At 42.8% G+C, this 18524-nt stretch overlaps 1 long non-coding RNA gene across 1 annotated transcript; it reads left to right on the forward strand.

The window, feature by feature from the left end:
• The first annotated feature begins 4133 nt into the window (after nt 1–4133).
• Nucleotides 4134–17682, forward strand: LOC141160844 (uncharacterized). Its single transcript, XR_012250541.1, has 4 exons — nt 4134–4345; nt 7458–7488; nt 15794–16059; nt 17522–17682. It is a non-coding gene; the product is annotated as an uncharacterized lncRNA (long non-coding RNA).
• Nucleotides 17683–18524: the final 842 nt, after the last annotated feature.

The following is an 18524-nucleotide window of genomic DNA, read 5'->3' on the forward strand; positions in this document are numbered from 1 at the left end:
TAGGACTGCCACATACAACTGAGTTTGACACCCTGGGCACGGACCGGGTCACAGCCACTCGGAAGACTACAACTCCCATCTGATCCGGCTCCGGATATTCCCCCTAAAGAATATGGCCCAGGGGGCGCGTCACAACCTCATCACATAACAAAGAAAATTATTAAACAGACAAACATCATAACACATTACAGTAATACACATATCTTCAAGGGGGAACGTAGGCAACATCTCCACCTCCTTACACCCCTGCCGTTATCAAGGGGGCTGCTGCATCCTGCTGTGTCCTGCAGTTTTCTGACCTCTGCTGGTAAGTACAACTACTGACTTTTTACTGCTGTAATTTATTATGTCCTTTTGTTGTGGTTTTTTTACTTTAGTGTAGGGACACCTAAGATAATGAGGACCCGAAACGTGGGTTGCGAGTTTGCATATTTTGCCATACTATCGACCAATACCTCCTGCATGTTATTTATATTTTACTGCACATTTTTTTATTTTTATGCAGGATGCAGCCAAGCCCATGAATGTTAGCCATGTAAACTAGGGTATCTGTCCTTGTGGGGAGCATTTATATACTACTGGGCAGCAACCTAATCTAAAAGTATGGACATCACTAATAGGCTGTAAGCCAGACAATGTGGACTACCTGCTTGTGGCTTGTCGCCTTATACAAGTCCTATTGTGCAATTCTAATACTAGGCGACCACCCACTCCATGAATGGTCGGTGTGCGAGAGGTTGTCTCATCAGTATTTTGCACCTGTGCTCCCTCTGCCTTTACCATGGAGGCTGCTGCATCCTGCAGTGGATTCGTTTCTGACCTGTGTTAGTAAATACGGCTGCCATTTTTCTGCTATGTCTTCTTCTGTGCTAAAGGAATATATGGGGGCCCCTCACCTACCAGAGCCGGGTGAAAATGTTACCTCTGTGCTGTCTGTAGCTACAATAAAATGTACATTTGTTGCTCAAACCTATGTATATACAGATGCATCTCACTAAATTAGAATATTATCAAAAAGTTAATTTATTTCAGTACAAAAAGTGAAACTCCTATATTATATAGAGTCATTACAAACAGAGTGATCTATTTCAAGTGTTTATTTCTGTTAATGTTGATGATTATGACTTACAGCCAATGAACACACAAAAATCATTATCTCAGTAAATTAGAATACTTTATAACAACAGCTTGAAAAATGTTTTCAAAATCCGAAATGTTGGCCTACTGAAATGTATGTACAGTAAATGCACTCAATACTTTGTCGGGGCTCCTTTTGCATCAATTACTGCATCAATGTGGCGTTGCATTGAGGCGATCAGCCTGTGGCACTGCTGAGGTGTTATAGAAGCCCAGGTTGCTTTGAAAGCAGCCTTCAGCTCGTCTGCATTGTTGGGTCTGGTGTCTCTCATCTTCCTCTTGACAATACCCCATAGATTCTCTATGGGATTAAGGTCAGGCGAGTTTGCCAATCAAGCGCAGTGATACTGTTGTTTTTAAACCAGATATTGGTACTTTTGGCAGTGTTGACAGGTGCCAAGTCCTGCTGGAGAATTAAATTTCCATCTCCAAAAAGCTTGTCGGCAGAGGGAAGCATGAAGTGCTCTAAAATTTCCTGGTAGACGGCTGCGCTGACTTTGGTCTTGATAAAACACAGTGGACCTACACCAGCAGATAACATGGCTCCCCAAACCATCACAGATTGTGGAAACTTCACACTAGACCTCCAGCAGCTTGGATTGTGGCCTCTCCACTCTTCCTCCAACTCTGGGACCTTGATTTCCAAATGAAAATTGGAAATCTGGGACCTTGTGGAGTGTGTCAATGACTGCCTTCTGGGCGTCTGTCAAGTCAGCAGTCTTCCCCATGATTGTGGAGCAGGGCCAGCTCCAGGTTTTTTGTGGGCCCCGGGCGAAAGAGTCTCAGTGGGCCCCTTTAACACATACCATGATTCATGATGCACAGATACCTCAGAGAAATATATATATATAGTACAATGCCGAAGATTTCACTTACTTCTTACAGTACATGAACTCTATTGTAAATTCTACAATATCTCAGAAACCGGCGAATCCTCGCAGCGCACAGTGCAGACCGGACAGTATTGTCCTCCATACAGTATTATGGGCTTCATATATTGCTCCATACAGAATAATGACCCCACATAGTCCTCCATACAGAATAATGGGCCCAATATAGTCCTCCATACAGTATTATGGGCCCCATATGTTGCTCCATACAGAATAATGACCCCACATAGTCCTCCATACAGAATAATGGGCCCAACATAGTCCTCCATACAGTATTATGGGCCCGATATATTGCTCCATACAGAATACTGGACCCCATATAACGCTCCATACAGAATACTGGTCCCCATATAACGCTCCATACAGGATACTGGTCCCCATATAACGCTCCATATAGAATACTGGTCCCCATATAACGTTCTATACAGGATACAGGCCCCCATATAATGCTCCATACAGGATACTGGCCCCCTTATAGTGCTCTATACAGGATACTGGCCCCCATATAACGCTCCATACAGAATGCTGGCCCCCACATAATGCCACATGTAGGCTGTGCCCCCACATAATGCAACATGCAGGATGTCACTCCCCCCCCCATATAATGCCCCATGCAGGGTGTCACTTCCCCCCATATAATGCCCCATGCAGGATGTTACTTCCAACCATATAATGTCCCATGCAGGATGTCAACCCCCCCATATAATGCCCCATGCAGGATGTCATCTCTCCCCCATATAATTCCCCATGTAGGATGTCATCCCCCATATAATGCCCCATGCAGTATGTCACCCCCCATATAATGTCCACATGCAGGATGTCACCTCTCCCCCCATATAATGCACCATGCTGGATGTCACCTCTCCCCCATATAATGCCCCATGCAGGATGTCACCTCTCCCCCCATATAATGCCCCATGCAGGATGTCACCCCCCCATATAATGCCCCATGCAGGATGTCACCTCTCCCCCCCATATAATGCCCCATGCTGGATGTCACCTCCCCCCATATAATGCCCCATGCAGGATGTCACCTCCCCCCCCATATAATGCCCCATGCAGGATGTCACCTCCCCCCATATAATGCCCCATGCAGAATGTCACTCCCCCCCTTATAATGCCCCATGCAGGATGTCACCTCCCCCCATATAATGCCCCATGCAGGATGTCACCTACCCCCCATATAATGCCCCATGCTGGATGTCACCTCCCCCCATATAATGCCCCATGCAGGATGTCACCCCCCCATATAATGCCCCATGCAGGATTTCACTTCCCCCCCATATAATGCCTCATGCCTCCATACATATATATAAAAAGAAAAATCAAATACTCACTTCTCACCTGCTGCCGCTGCTCCAGATTCCTCAGCCGCGTCGCCGGCATCTTCCCACTCTGCGCTGCCTGTGACGACTCAGGAGAGAGCGCGGTGTAAAGACGTCACCGTGCCCTCTGACCTAAGACGTCACAGTGCAGCAGCCGCGGAAGATACCGGACCTGCTGCGGAGGCACGGGGAGAGGTAAGTATTCTGCCAGCTGCCGGGGCTCTGAGCAAGCGGGGGGGGGGACCGCACCGCTCACGGGTCCCATAGCGCACCGGGGTGCCCAACCGTGATTGTTCAGGGCACCGGCACTTGCCCGAGTGCGCCGGGTGCTGACGCCGGGCCTGATGTGGAGCCTACTGAAACAGACTAAGGGACCTTTTTAAATGCTTAGGAAGCCTTTGAAGGTGTTTTTTGTTAATTATTCTAATGTACTTAGATAATGATTTTTGTGTTTTCATTAGCTGTAAGCCATAATCCTCAACAATAACAGAAATAAACACTTGAAATAGATCACTCTGTTTGCAATGACTCTATATAATATATGAGTTTCTCTTTTTGTATTGAAGAACTGAAACAAATTAACTTTTTGATGATATTCTAATTTAGTGAGATGCACCAGTATTTGAAGGAAAACACTTGTGCCATGTCCTATCAGAGGTAAACCACTATAAATGTTTATATGATGAAAGTCTACATACACAACACAGTCCTTAGAATTGCAGTCCTTCACTGTTATGTCGTCACTGGTCATATGTTGATTGCTGACTCTTTGTCAGTAGGAGTGTTAGGGCGCGGCTTGGCAGGGAGTGCATTGTTGCCGAAACAGCAGTGATTGACTTGATGTCATTGGAAACTTAAGACCCGTGTGTTTCCCCACCAACTATTTCATTTTTGTTTGCCGTCGCTCGTCATATCCTTTCAGCTCTTCTACTTCTCTGTACATTCAGCTTGGACAGTCCAGAACAGACACTGATCTCTCTGCACCAGCGGAAGGTATGTGCAATGTCCTGGAAGCCTTTCTATCATTTCAAGTTCAATATTTTTATCATCATTAGAGCTTTTTAGGATAATAGACAATTATTTATTTAAAAACAAAATGGGATAACCATAATTTCAAATAAATTATGTATTTATTTCCATATCGTCACAACCTATCTTAATATTAGTGCATCCAAATATTAATACTTTTAGGGTATATGAATGACAATTTGTATGCGTTTCATATGTGCTATTAAGAGTAAATAAAAGAAAATCTAATAATGTAAAACCTAAAATAATTACGTTTTTAATAACAATCTAGTGTCTAATTATCACATTATGTGAAATTCCACATGTTCTACATTTTTGCCATTTTTGCCACATAGATATAATGTATATAATATCCACATAGATATAATGCCACATAGATATAATGTATATAATTTCTGATACATCCAGCACATATATACAGCAATAATACTAATAGGGGAATACACCTCCCATCCAGACATTCTGTCCTATCACTGTCTATATATCCTGTTAAATTGGATAACGTATATACTGACTTTATTTCTTAATATTCATCCATTGCATGACTCTAGTAGAGATGCTGCTGGGTGACACTCTTCCTTTGCACACTGTCAGATATGTAGTTGGTCTTAGAAGCCCATGTGTATTATGTATTGTATATGTATTCTAATTTTACAGTAGACTTTACATATGTGCCTATACATATTCTAGGTGTATGTGAGTGTCAGCATATACATAGACAAATTTGGTGAACGGGATGGTCCCCTCGCAATGAGAGTTTATATAGGATGGATATATTTTAACAACTTGTAGTGAAATCCGCTTTACAATTGGTCTGTGAATTATGTGTCCTGCAAATATTTATGTATAAGTAGATTATATATTCTACATTTGTAGTCTCTATATGCACATGTGGTCAGGTGCTGAATGTGGCCGATAAGTCTAGATCCAGGAGACCTTGGGATCTGGATCAGTGATCATCGGAGCACTAAAATGCTCGAGTGCTCGTTACTAGAACAGACCAGCTCGGACCCGCTCGACTCGAGTAACGAGTATAATGGAATTCAATGAGAAACTTGAGCATTTTTTCTGGCAGATCCTAACAGGAGGGCTGGGGGCAGGAAAATTGATAAAATATATGGAAACAGCACTCAAATATAATAAGAACAGCATGGGGAAGATGCCTGGATGCATATCTGACTCCCAGGTCGCTGCTGGGAAGTAAATAAATAAATAATGAAAAATAATATGAGATGCGGTCCCCATCCATTTTTGATAACTAGCCAAGGTAAAGTAGACAGCTGGGGGCTGATATTACCAGGCTGTGAAGGTTCATGGATATTGGCCCTTCCCAGCCTAAAAATACCAGCCTGCAGCCGTCCCACTCTTTGCCCGGCTCTTCCTGATAGCCCTGGAGCTGTGGCAATCGGGGAAATATGTTTTGGGCTTGATGTCAGCTGTGTAATGTCAGCTGGCATCAAGCCCAGGACATAGTAATGGAGAGCCAAGGGGTAAGTAATGGAGAGAGAGAAAGATAGAAAGAGAGATTCCCCTTATTTGAGCTCTATATCACCAGGTTTTTGAAACACCATATCAGAGCAGCATAATGTAAGGGTCTCTAATTTCAGCGATTTGTCACTTACTGGGCTCCTTGCTGTCATGTTGATAAAATCACTGTTTTATCTGCTGCCGATCTACCAGTTGTCTTAAGGTTGAGCTCTGTATGACCCCTGATCGAGCATTGGGGTGCTCTGGTATGCATTGAATATCGTGGGTGCTCAAGCGCCAAGTTTCGTCACTGTTAGTCAATAAATATGTGGGGATTGCCTGCCATACACAGTAATGCCGTAGCCATGTTTATTGACTGTCTAACAACTGTGAAACATGCAGGGCAGGAACTCAAGCATGGCACTCGAGCACCCGCGATACTCGATGAGTACCTGAACACCCAGCTGCTCGATCAAGTGGCGAACACGCTCGCTCATCACTAATCCTACACTATCACTACAGTCATTTTCAACCCGGTGATCCATCATAGCTGTAGTAGGAGGAAGCTGCAGCTGCCATTCATTAACAGACAATGGCAAGATCGACTATACATGCGTGTTCTACCTTACACCCCCGCCACGGACACAGCCTTTCCCAATATAGCATCACCTTCCTATCTTTTACAAAAGTAGTACATTGGTCACTTATAAAATGGACCAAACATTAATAAAATTCATGAAGCATAGAATATAGAACCAATAAAGTATTGTGCAACAAAGTGACAAGTGCATATAGCAATAAAGATAAAATGTCAACCAAACAGGCTTTCTTTATACCCTATATTGCACTGTAATGAAAATGGCTTTGTCACTGCTATGTGATAGGTAATGTATTTTTATGGGTGTATTCTGTAAGTATCTGCAAAGGCTGTGTGTTAATCCTGTTGTGTGTGAAAGGCTGGAATGTTTGCATTTTTTAAATAACATAGAGTAAGCGGGATGTATAGAAAACAATGGGAGCGGACTAGGAACTGACTAAGGGGACTAAAGTGTAAATTTAATAATAGGAATAAAATGTAAAATAGTATCTGCTACACTCCATAGAAAGAATATAAAATATCTGATTAATATTTTATATTCTAATATATTGAACTGATATAATTTAAAGGGAACCTGTCAGCTGATTCATGCTGCTAGAACCACGGGCAGAATGAATCGGAGGCTTGCTGCACAATTTTACATCCAAGTTTTATTCTGTCTGAAATGTTCAGGCGTTTCAGAGAAAACATAGTTCAAATATCACTGCCCCAGTCAAGGTGATTTACAGGTCTCTCTCATGAGTGTGTACATCGGTCAAGACCTGTCGATCAACTGAAGCAGAGTAGGAAGAAGCCGGCCTGGGCAATGTCAGGCTAGTCTCGTCTATCCCTATAGTTCTGGATGCTCAAAACTATGTTTGCTCTGAAACGCCAAGAGTGTTGCAGAGAACATTATACTTAGTGTGCCCATGGTTTGAGCAGCATGAATCATTTGACAAATTCCCTTTAATGATACACAACTGATATGATTAGTAATAAAAAAAATTGTATAGCACTTTTTTTTTTTTTCAGATTCCAGTTATAATGGGAAATTCAAACCAAGGTTAGTATCAAAAATATTTTTCTATTGTGATTTATGTACTAAATGTTCTTGCACATGAGTGCTAGGTATACATTGTAAGAACAGACTTTCCTGATTTGCTAACACTTTCTTTTTTAAGTCTCTCCTGTATACAATATGGTTAAAATATCTATACAGTATGGGTATATGCTTGTGTGGAACTGCCAGGCTATCAGGCACAACAGCTTCTATGGCACTTACCCAGTAACTGACCTACTTTGCTTCATAGGTGAGGTGCCCAGATGACTGGGAATCCAAAGGAAAGGACATTGGAACATATTTATGAATCTTCTCCAGGGCTCTAGTGCTAACCTCCCTTCAATCAGTAGGATTACTGACTCTGCTCCTTGTGCATAGCTGCCGAGCAACTGAGCAAGTATTGTTCGCATCACTTCCAACTCATCCTAGTGGATTCTAAAGTTGCAGCTAGTTGGATCATTGCACATCTTCTCTTGTGCTGTCTGTGAAAATTCCCACCTCCCTTGAATAGACATTGACTTTCATAGTAAGTCCAGCAAAAGGCAGGAAAGGAGGCTATAAGAACATTATATTCTTACTGTGAGCTTCTACTGACGCCCTAGGCCCTGGCCCCTCAGTGCCTAGTGACAAATACAGGTCTGATCCTCTCGGATAGATAGATAAAACTGTCTGAAAATGTATCAAATTAAGCACATCTTTAGACATTTTTGTTTATCTTTTTACCACCTCTTGAATGAGTGAATATATATATGACTCGCCTCCTGGGCCGTGGGGTACTCGGAACCGGGCCTTCTAGTACGATGCTGGGGGTAGTAGTAACAACCCGATCCCGTGGCTCAGGGTGGTCAGACCAAATTGTGGCAGTCTATTTATATGGTTTGCAATGTCCGACTACGCCACCCGTGGATTGGGGTCAGAGTGAACCGCCGCTGCAGAGCAGACCGCTGAGGCTGGTTTTGTGGGTGCAGCAGGGAATAGCATAACTCCCCACGGGAGGAGTGTAGCCTCAGGGCAGTGAGTGTAGATGGTGGGGGTTGTGGTGCAGGGCGTCCCGGTACCGTTAGTGCTGGTGCGGTAAGAAACACAGAGACAACGTGTTGCAGTCCAGGGTCTTTTACTCACAGTCGATATCCAAGTCACTTCCGCCGGTAATGACTGCCCAAGCCGTGCTGCGTCCACTGGGTGAGGGGCTCGGTCAACCCTCAGGCAATTCAGGAGTATGGCACAGGACTCCCTTCTATCCTTTCTCTGGCTCATGCCCCACCAGTGACCAAACTTCTGTCCAGCTGCCGCCGATCTATGCGGGCAAATGTGGGCCCCGTTTCTCGCTATCCTGTATGGTGCCTTCCTAGCAGGTTTGGCGGGGGGGTCGCACCAGTAGATGATCACGACCTCCGGTCTTTGGCTGAGGGATAATTTACCTCCACCAACTTAGGAATCCGGTACCCTTATTCTGCCTGACCCTTCACCCGTTATCTCGTGGGTTCTTAGGGTCCCTTCTGCCTTCTTGTTTCTGAGCCTTTCTACTTCTCTGTCTCCTCTCCTTCTTTCCTGTTCCTTCTTCTCCCCCTTCCCTCGGCCTCTTCTCTAGGCCTACTTCTCCTTCCTTCCTCCTCTCTGGCCCCAGCCTTTTCTCTAGGCCTGCCTCTGAGGAGAGCTCCTACAGAGCCTCTGCTCCCTGTCACTTCTCCACTGAACTTCTCCCAGAACTAAGATGGTGCCCACCTTTTATACCTCCTCCTCTGTGTGTGAGCTCAGGTGACCAGCACCCAATGAGCTCCTACCTATGCTCAGAATCCAACCCCTATCTGCTCCTACACCACTGGGTTTTCCTACCCCCTCCCCACTCCAGCCAGGGACATAGTCAGATGTGCCTGCATATATATATAAATGGGAGCACCGTAGAGCTGTCCCCCGGAAATGGGGTGTGTGTGGTGTATTCAGCTAACTGAGCCCTGGTCCACACTCCATCCTTACCTGGGAGTGGAATATCACACCTCTGGTTGAGGTGCAATACCCCTGTAGCAACCGAACCCTCGGGGCGCTACATATAGATTTAGCATTTTCAAACCCCTGCAGGTCCTCTTCTGGCGGTCAGCTGGTCCCCACTGATCTCTGAAAATGGGTCAAAATACTGGGTCACTAGTGCAGCAATGACTTACCTCAGTCAGTAAATAGCTTAAAGGGGTTTTCCCACAAATAAAAGTTGATTTTAATCAATAGATCTTGGAATAATAATAAGTTCCACAATTGGATGTGCTAAAATAAAATGTTCAAGTGCTGAGATAATCTTATATATGTGCCCTTGCTATGTACTGTGTAATGGCTGTGTCTGACCATACAGGAACATGGTCTGATCATACCACATCTCCTGGGCAGGGGAGGAAGCAAAAGAGAATATACAGACTTTAAAGCAGGAGATCACAGCTGATTCTTTTTGTGACGTAAAACATTCCTCTGTCTGTTTTTAAACAATGTTTTACTTCAAAGAAAGAATCATTTGCGATCCCCTGCTGTAATGTCTGTACACTTTTTTTTCTCTCCCCCTACCCAGGAGCTGTGGTACGATCAGACCATGTTCCTGCACGGTCAGACACAGCCATTACACAGTACACAGCAGGGGCACATTTATAAGATTATCTCAGCACAGGAACATTTTATTTAAACACATCCAATTGTGGAACTTATTATTATTCCAAGATCTATTGATTAAAATCAACTTTTGTTCGTGGGAAAATCCTTTTAAGCCCTTAACAACATCTGACGTACTAATACGCGTCTGTGCCCTGGGACTTAAGAGCCAGACCCGTATTAGTACGTCATGGCGATCGCGCGCGCACACAGGCTGTGCGGGCGCGATCGCCGCCGGATGTCAGCTGATTGTCACAGCTGACACCCGATACTATGTGCAGGGAGCGGTCCTGCACCGCTCTCAGCACATTAACCCCCGCGATGCTGCGATCAAAGTCGATCGAAGTCGATCGCAGCATTGCGGGGGCAAGGGGAGGTGATCGCAGATACTCACCTCCTCTTCCGGCTTCCAGCGCTGTCTGCAAATGCTTCCCGGGTGTTGCCATGACGACCCGATGTCGTCATGACAACATCCGGGTCACCAGACAGCAGGAAGATTGTTTGGACATGCGCAGTGCATCTCCAAACAATCTTCTCCCTGTCCGGCGCTGACAGCCTGCATGGCACAGGGATGGTGCTGCATTCCTGTGCCATGCAGGCGATCAGAGAAAAAAAAGTGAAAGTCCCAGAGTGGGACAAAGTAATAAACTATATAAACTTCCAGAGAGTGAAAAAAAAAAAAAAAAAAAAATTCCAAAAATATAAAAAAAAATTAAAAAAATAATCCACCAAAAATAAAAATATAATGTACCCATCAATAAATATTATTATAAAAAAAATAAAAAAAGAAACAATAAAAGTACACATATTTGGTATCGCCGCGTCCGGAACAACCTGACCTATAAAACTGTCCCACTAGTTAACCCCTTCAGTGAACACAGTAAAAAAAAAAAAAAAAAAAAAAACGAAGCAAAAAACAATGCTTTATCACCATACCCCAAACAAAAAATGGAATAACACGCGATCAAAAAGACAAATATAAATAAAAATGGTACCGCTGAAAATGTCATCTCGTCCCGCAAAAAACAAGCTGCCATACAGCTCCATCATCCGAAAAATAAAAAAGTTATAGCTCTCAGAATAAAGCGATGCTAAAAAATATTTTTTTCTATAAAATTGCTTTTATTATGTAAAAGTGCAAAACATAGAAAAACGATATAAATGTGGTACCGCTGTAAATGTACTGACCCGAAGAATAAAGCTACCTTATCAATTTTACCACACGCGGAACAGAATAATAAAAAAAAAAAAAAACAATTCCTGAATTGTTGGTTTTTGTTTATTCTGCCTCACAAAAATCGGAATAGAAAGCGATCAAAAAATGTCACGTGCCTGAAAATGGCACCAATAACAACGTCAAGTCATCCCGCAAAAAACGAGCCGTCACATGACTGTCTGCCAAAATCTGGAAAAATTATAGCTCTCAAAATATGGCGATGCAAAAACTAGATTTTACAAAAAATGCGTCTTTTAGTGTGTGACAGCTGTCAGTCATAAAAACCCCATATGATTCTGGTATTGCTGTAATCACACCGACCCGAAGAATAAAGTCGTCTAATCACTTATACCGCACAAGGAACGGCGTCAAAAACAAACTCTTGGGTTAGGATTGGGCTAGGGTTAGGGCTGGGTTTGGGGCTAGGGTTGTGCTAGGGTTAGGGTTGTGCTAGGGCAAGGGTTGTGCTAGGGTTAGGGCTGGGGTTGGGGTTAGGGTTGGGGTTAGGGTTGTGATGGGGTTGGGATTTTTTTCAAAAGTAAGAAAAAAAGATGACGATATGGCGACTAGTGTTGAGCGCAAGTGCTCGCTACTTGAGTTTGCATCGGGTGCTCTGGTATGCATTGAGTATCGTGGGTATTTGAGTGACATGCTCGAGTCTCTGCTCCATATGCTTCGCGGTCAAAAAAACTTTACGGGGATTGCCTGCCATGCACGAGCGATCCCCGCATGTTTTTTTTGGGGTGTCTAATAACCGTGAAACATGCGGAGCAGGGACTCGAGCATGTCATTCGAGCACACGCTGTACATGTTGCATACCTGAGTACCCGATGCAAACTCAAGTAGCGAGCACTTGCGCTCAAGACTAATGACAACTTATTCAATATGATGACCTAATGTAAACAAATACTGTGTCGTACCTCTGGGTTCAAAATGTTCACTATACACCTTAATAAAATCCTTGGGGGGTATAGTTTCCAAAATGGGGTCACTTGTGGGGGAGCTCCACTGTTTAGGCACATCACGGGCTCTCCAAATGCGACATGTTGTCCGCTAACAAATTGAATGGAAAATCATCTCAAATTTTTAGCGGACGCCATGTTGCGTTTGGAGCGCCCCTGCGTGCCCAAACATTGGAGCTCCCCCACAAGTGACCCCATTTTGGAAACTAAACCCCCCAAGGCACCTATCTAGATGCATAGTGAGCACTTGGAACCCCCAGGTGCTTCACAAATTGATTCATAAAAATGAAAAAGTGAAAAAAAAAACACTTTTTCATTTTTATGAATCAATTTGTGAAGCACCTGTGGGTTCCAAATGCTCACTATGCATCTAGATAGGTGCCTTGGGGGGGTCTAGTTTCCAAAATGGGGTCACTTGTGGGGGAGCTCCAATGTTTGGGCACACAGGGGCTCTCCAAACGCAACATGGTGTCCGCTAACAATTTGAGCCGACAATTTGTTAGCGGACACCATGTTGCATTTGAAGAGTCCCTGTGTGCCCAAACATTGGAGCTCCCCCACAAGTGACCCCATTTTGGAAACTAGACCCCCCAAGGCACCTATCTAGATGCATAGTGAGCACTTGGAACCCCAGGTGCTTCACAAATTGATTCATAAAAATGAAAAAGTGTTTTTTTTTTCACTTTTTCATTTTTACGAATCAATTTGTAAAGCACCTGGGGGTTCCAAGTGCTCACTATGCATCTAGATAGGTGCCTTGGGGGTCTAGTTTCCAAAATGGGGTCACTTGTGGGGGAGCTCCAAAGTTTGGGCACACAGGGGCTCTCCAAACGCAACATGGTGTCCGCTAACAATTTGAGCCGATTTTCCATTCAATTTGTTAGCGGATACGATGTTGCATTTGGAGAGTCCCTGTGTGCCCAAACATTGGAGCTCCCCCACAAGTGACCCCATTTTGGAAACTAGACCCCCCAAGGCACCTATCTAGATGCATAGTGAGCACTTGGAACCCCAGGTGCTTCACAAATTGATTTGTAAAAATAAAAAAATGAAAAAAAAAAACACTTTTTCATTTTTACGAATCAATTTGTGAAGCACCTAGGGGGTTCCAAGTGCTCACTATGCATCTAGATAGGTGCCTTGGGGGGTCTAGTTTCCAAAATGGGGTCACTTGTGGGGGAGCTCCAATGTTTGGGCACACAGGGGCTCTCCAAACACAACATGGCGTCCGCTAATTATTCAAGCAAATTTTACAATCAAAAAGTCAAATGGCGCTCCTTCCCTTCCGAGCCCTGCCGTGCGCCCAAACAGTGTTTTTTCCCCAAATTTTGGGTATCTGCGTGCCCAGGGGAAATTGCACAACAAATTTTGGGGTCCATTTTTTCTTGTTACCCCTGTGAAAATAAAAAAAATTGGGTCTAAAGTAACATTTTTGTGAAAAAAGTTAAATGTTCATTTTTTTCTTCCACATTCAAAAAATTCCTGTGAAGCACCTGAAGGGTTAATAAAGTTCTTGAATGTGGTTTTGAGCACCTTGAGGGGTGCAGTTTTTAGAATGGTGTCACTTTTGGGTATTTTCTGTCATAAAGACCTCTCAAAGTGACTTCAAATGTGATGTGGTCCCTAAAAAAATGGTTTTGTAAATTTTGTTGGAAAAATGAGAAATTGCTTGTCAACTTTTAACCCTTATAGCTCCCTAACAAAAAAAAATTTTGGTTCCAAAATTGTGCTGATGTAAAGTAGACATGTGGGAAATGTTATTTATTAACTCTTTTGTGTGACATATCTCTCTGATTTAAGGGCATAAAAATTCAAATTTTGAAAATTGCAAAATTTTCAAAATTTTCGCCAAATTTCCGTTTTTTTCACAAATAAACGCAAGTGATATCGAAGAAATTTTACCACTATCATGAAGTACAATATGTCACAAAAAAACATTCTCAGAATCAGGGGGATCCGTTGAAGCGTTCCAGAGTAATTACCTCATAAATTGACAGTGGTCAGAATTGTAAAAATTGGCCTGGTCATTAACGTGCAAACCACCCTCGGGGCTTAAGGGGTTAATGCCATTTCCAGACATTTCCAGTGTGTTGAAGCGGAGACCAGGGTGCTAGAGAAATGCTGGAGAGGACCTCCAGGATGATCATGAAGGGTGAATATGATTTTTTTTTTAATTAATTGAAAGTAGTATGATGGCTTCACGTTGGCTCAATGGTTAGCACTGCAGCCTTGCAGCGCTGGGGTCGTGGGTTCAAATCCTACCAAAGACAACATCTGCAAAGGGGGTTGTATGTTCTCCCCGTGTTTGCATGGGTTTCCTCCAGGTTCTCCTGTTTCCTCCCACACTTCAAAGACATACTGATAGGGAATGAGAAACACAATAGCCCACATTTGGAGATTCAAAATAGGGTGGTGTGGATAAATAACCACTCACACCCCATATTATGTAGCCAACTTGAACGGAATATAATAAAACAGGAGAAAAGGCAAGTATATAGGCGTACAAAAGTTTATTATAATTTCATGTTAAAAAATTCATATATAGATGGTAAAACAGTAAGATGCAGACAAACAGATCCAAAAAATAATAATCCAGATAATCAAAGAGAAATGAAAATAACAGTAGAGTAGAGCAGGGTAAGAAAGAATGTGACACTTAATATATGGGGATCACATATACTGTGGTCCTGTACAGTAACTCCATTGCTACAGTGCATATCATGTACATGGTATAGGTAACTCACCCCAGAGTATCACACGTGGCTAAGGACAAGTAAGGGCCGGTGTCTGTCAGGGAGGGCAGCCTCGACGCACGTAGTATGATGGCTTCACGTTGGCTCAATGGTTAGCACTGCAGCCTTGCAGCGCTGGGGTCGTGGGTTCAAATCCCACCAAAGACAACATCTGCAAAGGGGTTTGTATGTTCTCCCCGTGTTTGCATGGGTTTCCTCCAGGTTCTCCTGTTTCCTCCCACACTTCAAAGACTTACTGATAGGGAATGTAGATTATGAGCCCCAATGGGGACGGTGATGATAAAGACTGAAAAGTGCTGTGGAATATGATTGTGCTGTATAAGTAAAGCATAATAAATAAACAATAAAGCAGTCCAAGAAATTTAAATAAACAATCATTTTCTCTACAACATCCATTTAATTCACGTGACATCATTCTGAGCATTATTTTTTGCTGTCAGAATATTGTGTGCATGCACTTTGTACTATGATATCACTATATACATTACCCCACTACTGTGACATCAGTGCTTGCATGGTTATTGGGCTTCAATACTTGTGAATAGAGTATCATGTCATCACTTTGTTCAATATTTTTAACCTGTGTACATTGCCCTTGTACTGTGTGATCACTATGTGCATTATTCCATTACCATGAAACTCTGAGTGGAATATCAGTAAATATATGACCTGGCAATACCTGAACATGTTCGCAAATGATTTTGTAATTTAAAAAATGCTATATTAAATTACCGTATGTGTTTCAGGTCCACATTGCCACCCCCCACATGGGCACCATCACCATGACCACGACCATCATGCCCACCCTGGATATCCTCCAGGTCATAACATAGGCCCACATATACACCATGGACATCCTGGACACTTTGGACCACAAATACATCATGAACATCATGGACACCATGGACATCATGGACATCATGGACACCATGAACATCATGGACACCATGGCCATCATGGCCATCATGGTCATCATTGAAAACACTAAACTTGTCTATTTAGCCATGACAAGGTGAGTCTTAATTAAAGAATTTGTATTATAGCCCTTGTTTGATTAAACACTACTTTTTGCGCAATGTAGATGTTTAAGATTCTCCCCTTGATGCTGTTAATTGCAATGTAATATGCAAAAAGATAATGACTGTATTTAGTAGGTATTAAGTAAAGATGAGCAAATGTTTTGATGCTCGGGTTCGTCAACTAAACCCGAGCATCAAAAAAAAAGTTTGTGTTCGGGTGCCCAAACCCGAGCACAAACCCTAAGATCAGTAGTTTCCTATGCTGTCATCGGCATGACAGCACGGGAAACAGGGGCTTTGATCTGTGGTAACATAGTTAACGCCGGTCACAGTGCTGCGGGATTACGCTGTCAGATGTCAGCATGATCAAGCAGCTGTCACTATGACAAGCGGTAAAAAGCTTACCGCAGGTCACAGGCGCCGGCTGATGGGACTACTTCTCCCATCAGCCGGCGCCCGCTCTCACTGTTAACAGCAAGCAAGATCAGATCAGCCGTCATGTTCCTGAAAAGATGCTGGCTCAGTGCCGGAGCCCGCATCAAAGGGAGGCGACCTATGACACACCTCTACGTCATAGATCGTAAAGGGGTTAAAGATAGATATTTATAAAGGGCATTATAGGCATTGGGCCACCCTAAGAATGCTTCAGCATACCAAGACATTTTGGACAATTGTATGCTTTGAAGTTTGTAGGAACAGTTTGAAGAAGGCCCATTTCTGTTCCAGCATGATCTTGCCCATTGCACGAAGAAATGAGCATAAATGAATGGTTGGGAGAGTTAGGCATGGAAGAACATGATCCCTGATCTACAAAGCCCTAATCTCAACCTCATCCAACATTTTTGGGATGAACTGAAACAAAGATTGTGAGCCTGGCCCTCTCATCCAACATCAGTCTCTGACCTCATAAATGTAGCTCGTATATGGAATGAAAAGGGACAAAACAAGGCGTTCCTTTGTGTAACTGAATGGACAAAGAAGAGTGGATCCTGTTAAGGCTATAAAGGAACAAACTCTATATCAATGCCTATTGATGTAGAATGCGAGGTCATAAAATCTCCTGTAGGTGTATTCTGTAGGTGCCCCAATACTTTTATCCATAAAGTGTATATTGTGTGATAACGAATAATGTTTAGGCCATTTGACTGTATTTAATTTAATGTGAAAGTATGGGAAGATGTAATAAGCAGAATGAATAGGATAAGTGCTAAATTTGCCTTTGACAGCCAATTGGTTCGCTGCTTTAAATCTCCAAAAAGTTTATAAAAAATTCAAGGAGCAATCTGGCTGGTTGCTATCGATAATGAATCTACTTTTCTTTTGCACCACTTTTGATACATCTCCTTCAATTTTTCTACTTGTCATTATGATTGTGATAACTAATATAATTAAATCTGAACATTATACTACATATCTTTTACACTAACTTTCATTTTTGCTCATTTGTATTTGCAGACTTGAAGTAAAATATTGATAGACAACTTGCAAGAAGATTATTCATCTACATTAATATCAACATATAACCAATCAGAAAAGTCTGTATGCATTAATAACTGAGGGATACATTGACTGTATTATTGCTACGACTACAGAAACAAAATAAATGGATGACGTTGTGGTTGTTTGATTAATTAATTAATTACAGAAGTGTCTTTTATGGGTAATTTATATGTGCTGGGTTTTGGTTATTTTTGCCCCATAAATTTGAGTAAAAAAAACACTGTCATTTTGCAAATCAATGGAAAAATGCTGTGGTTTCTGTAGGGGAATTTTACATGGAACAATCACTTTAGATAAAGTGTAAAAAAATTTATCTAAGGGCTCATACAGACATCCATGGATTTCAGTCCAATCTTGGACTGCAATGCACAGACTAGCCGCAGGCCTCCCGATCCAAGTGTGACGACCTCAAAGAAATTAATGAAGCTGTCATGCTCAGGTCGGGAGAGCCGTGACCAATCCATGAATTAGCGGTCTGTGCTTGGATCGATTGCCATGGACGTCTGCATGAGCCCTTAATCTTAGAGCTTTTATTATGCTTAAAAGTTCAAACTACTTTGCTTAACACAATTGCAGGTTTATATCAGAAACTAAGGCTGCAGATACATGGTGACTTTGGCTGCAACACCGGTCAAGTGACCTGTAGTTTCTGAAAACTTCTTAAGGTGAGTATTAAACAACCACTGAGCCCTTAACATCAAGTATCAGATTAATCAGCATCACAGCACCATTATATCCATGCCTTTAGTTTATAGGGCTAAATCCTGCTGACAGGTTCTATTTAAGAGAGTGGTGAGGGGCACAACAACGTAAAAGCAAAATTCACTTATCGGGGCTGATGGGTGTTATATAGTGTTGAGCGAACATGCTCGACACTGCTCAGTACTCGCCCGAGCATCACGCTACTCGGGATGTTCGGCGAGCACCGAGCATTTCCGGGTTACTCGGGCGGGAGCTC

The sequence above is a fragment of the Phyllobates terribilis genome, unplaced genomic scaffold (assembly GCF_046119375.1).
Source record: "Phyllobates terribilis strain yellow unplaced genomic scaffold, ASM4611937v1 Scaffold_9__5_contigs__length_417890890, whole genome shotgun sequence".
In the NCBI taxonomy this organism is placed as follows: Eukaryota; Metazoa; Chordata; class Amphibia; order Anura; family Dendrobatidae; genus Phyllobates; species Phyllobates terribilis.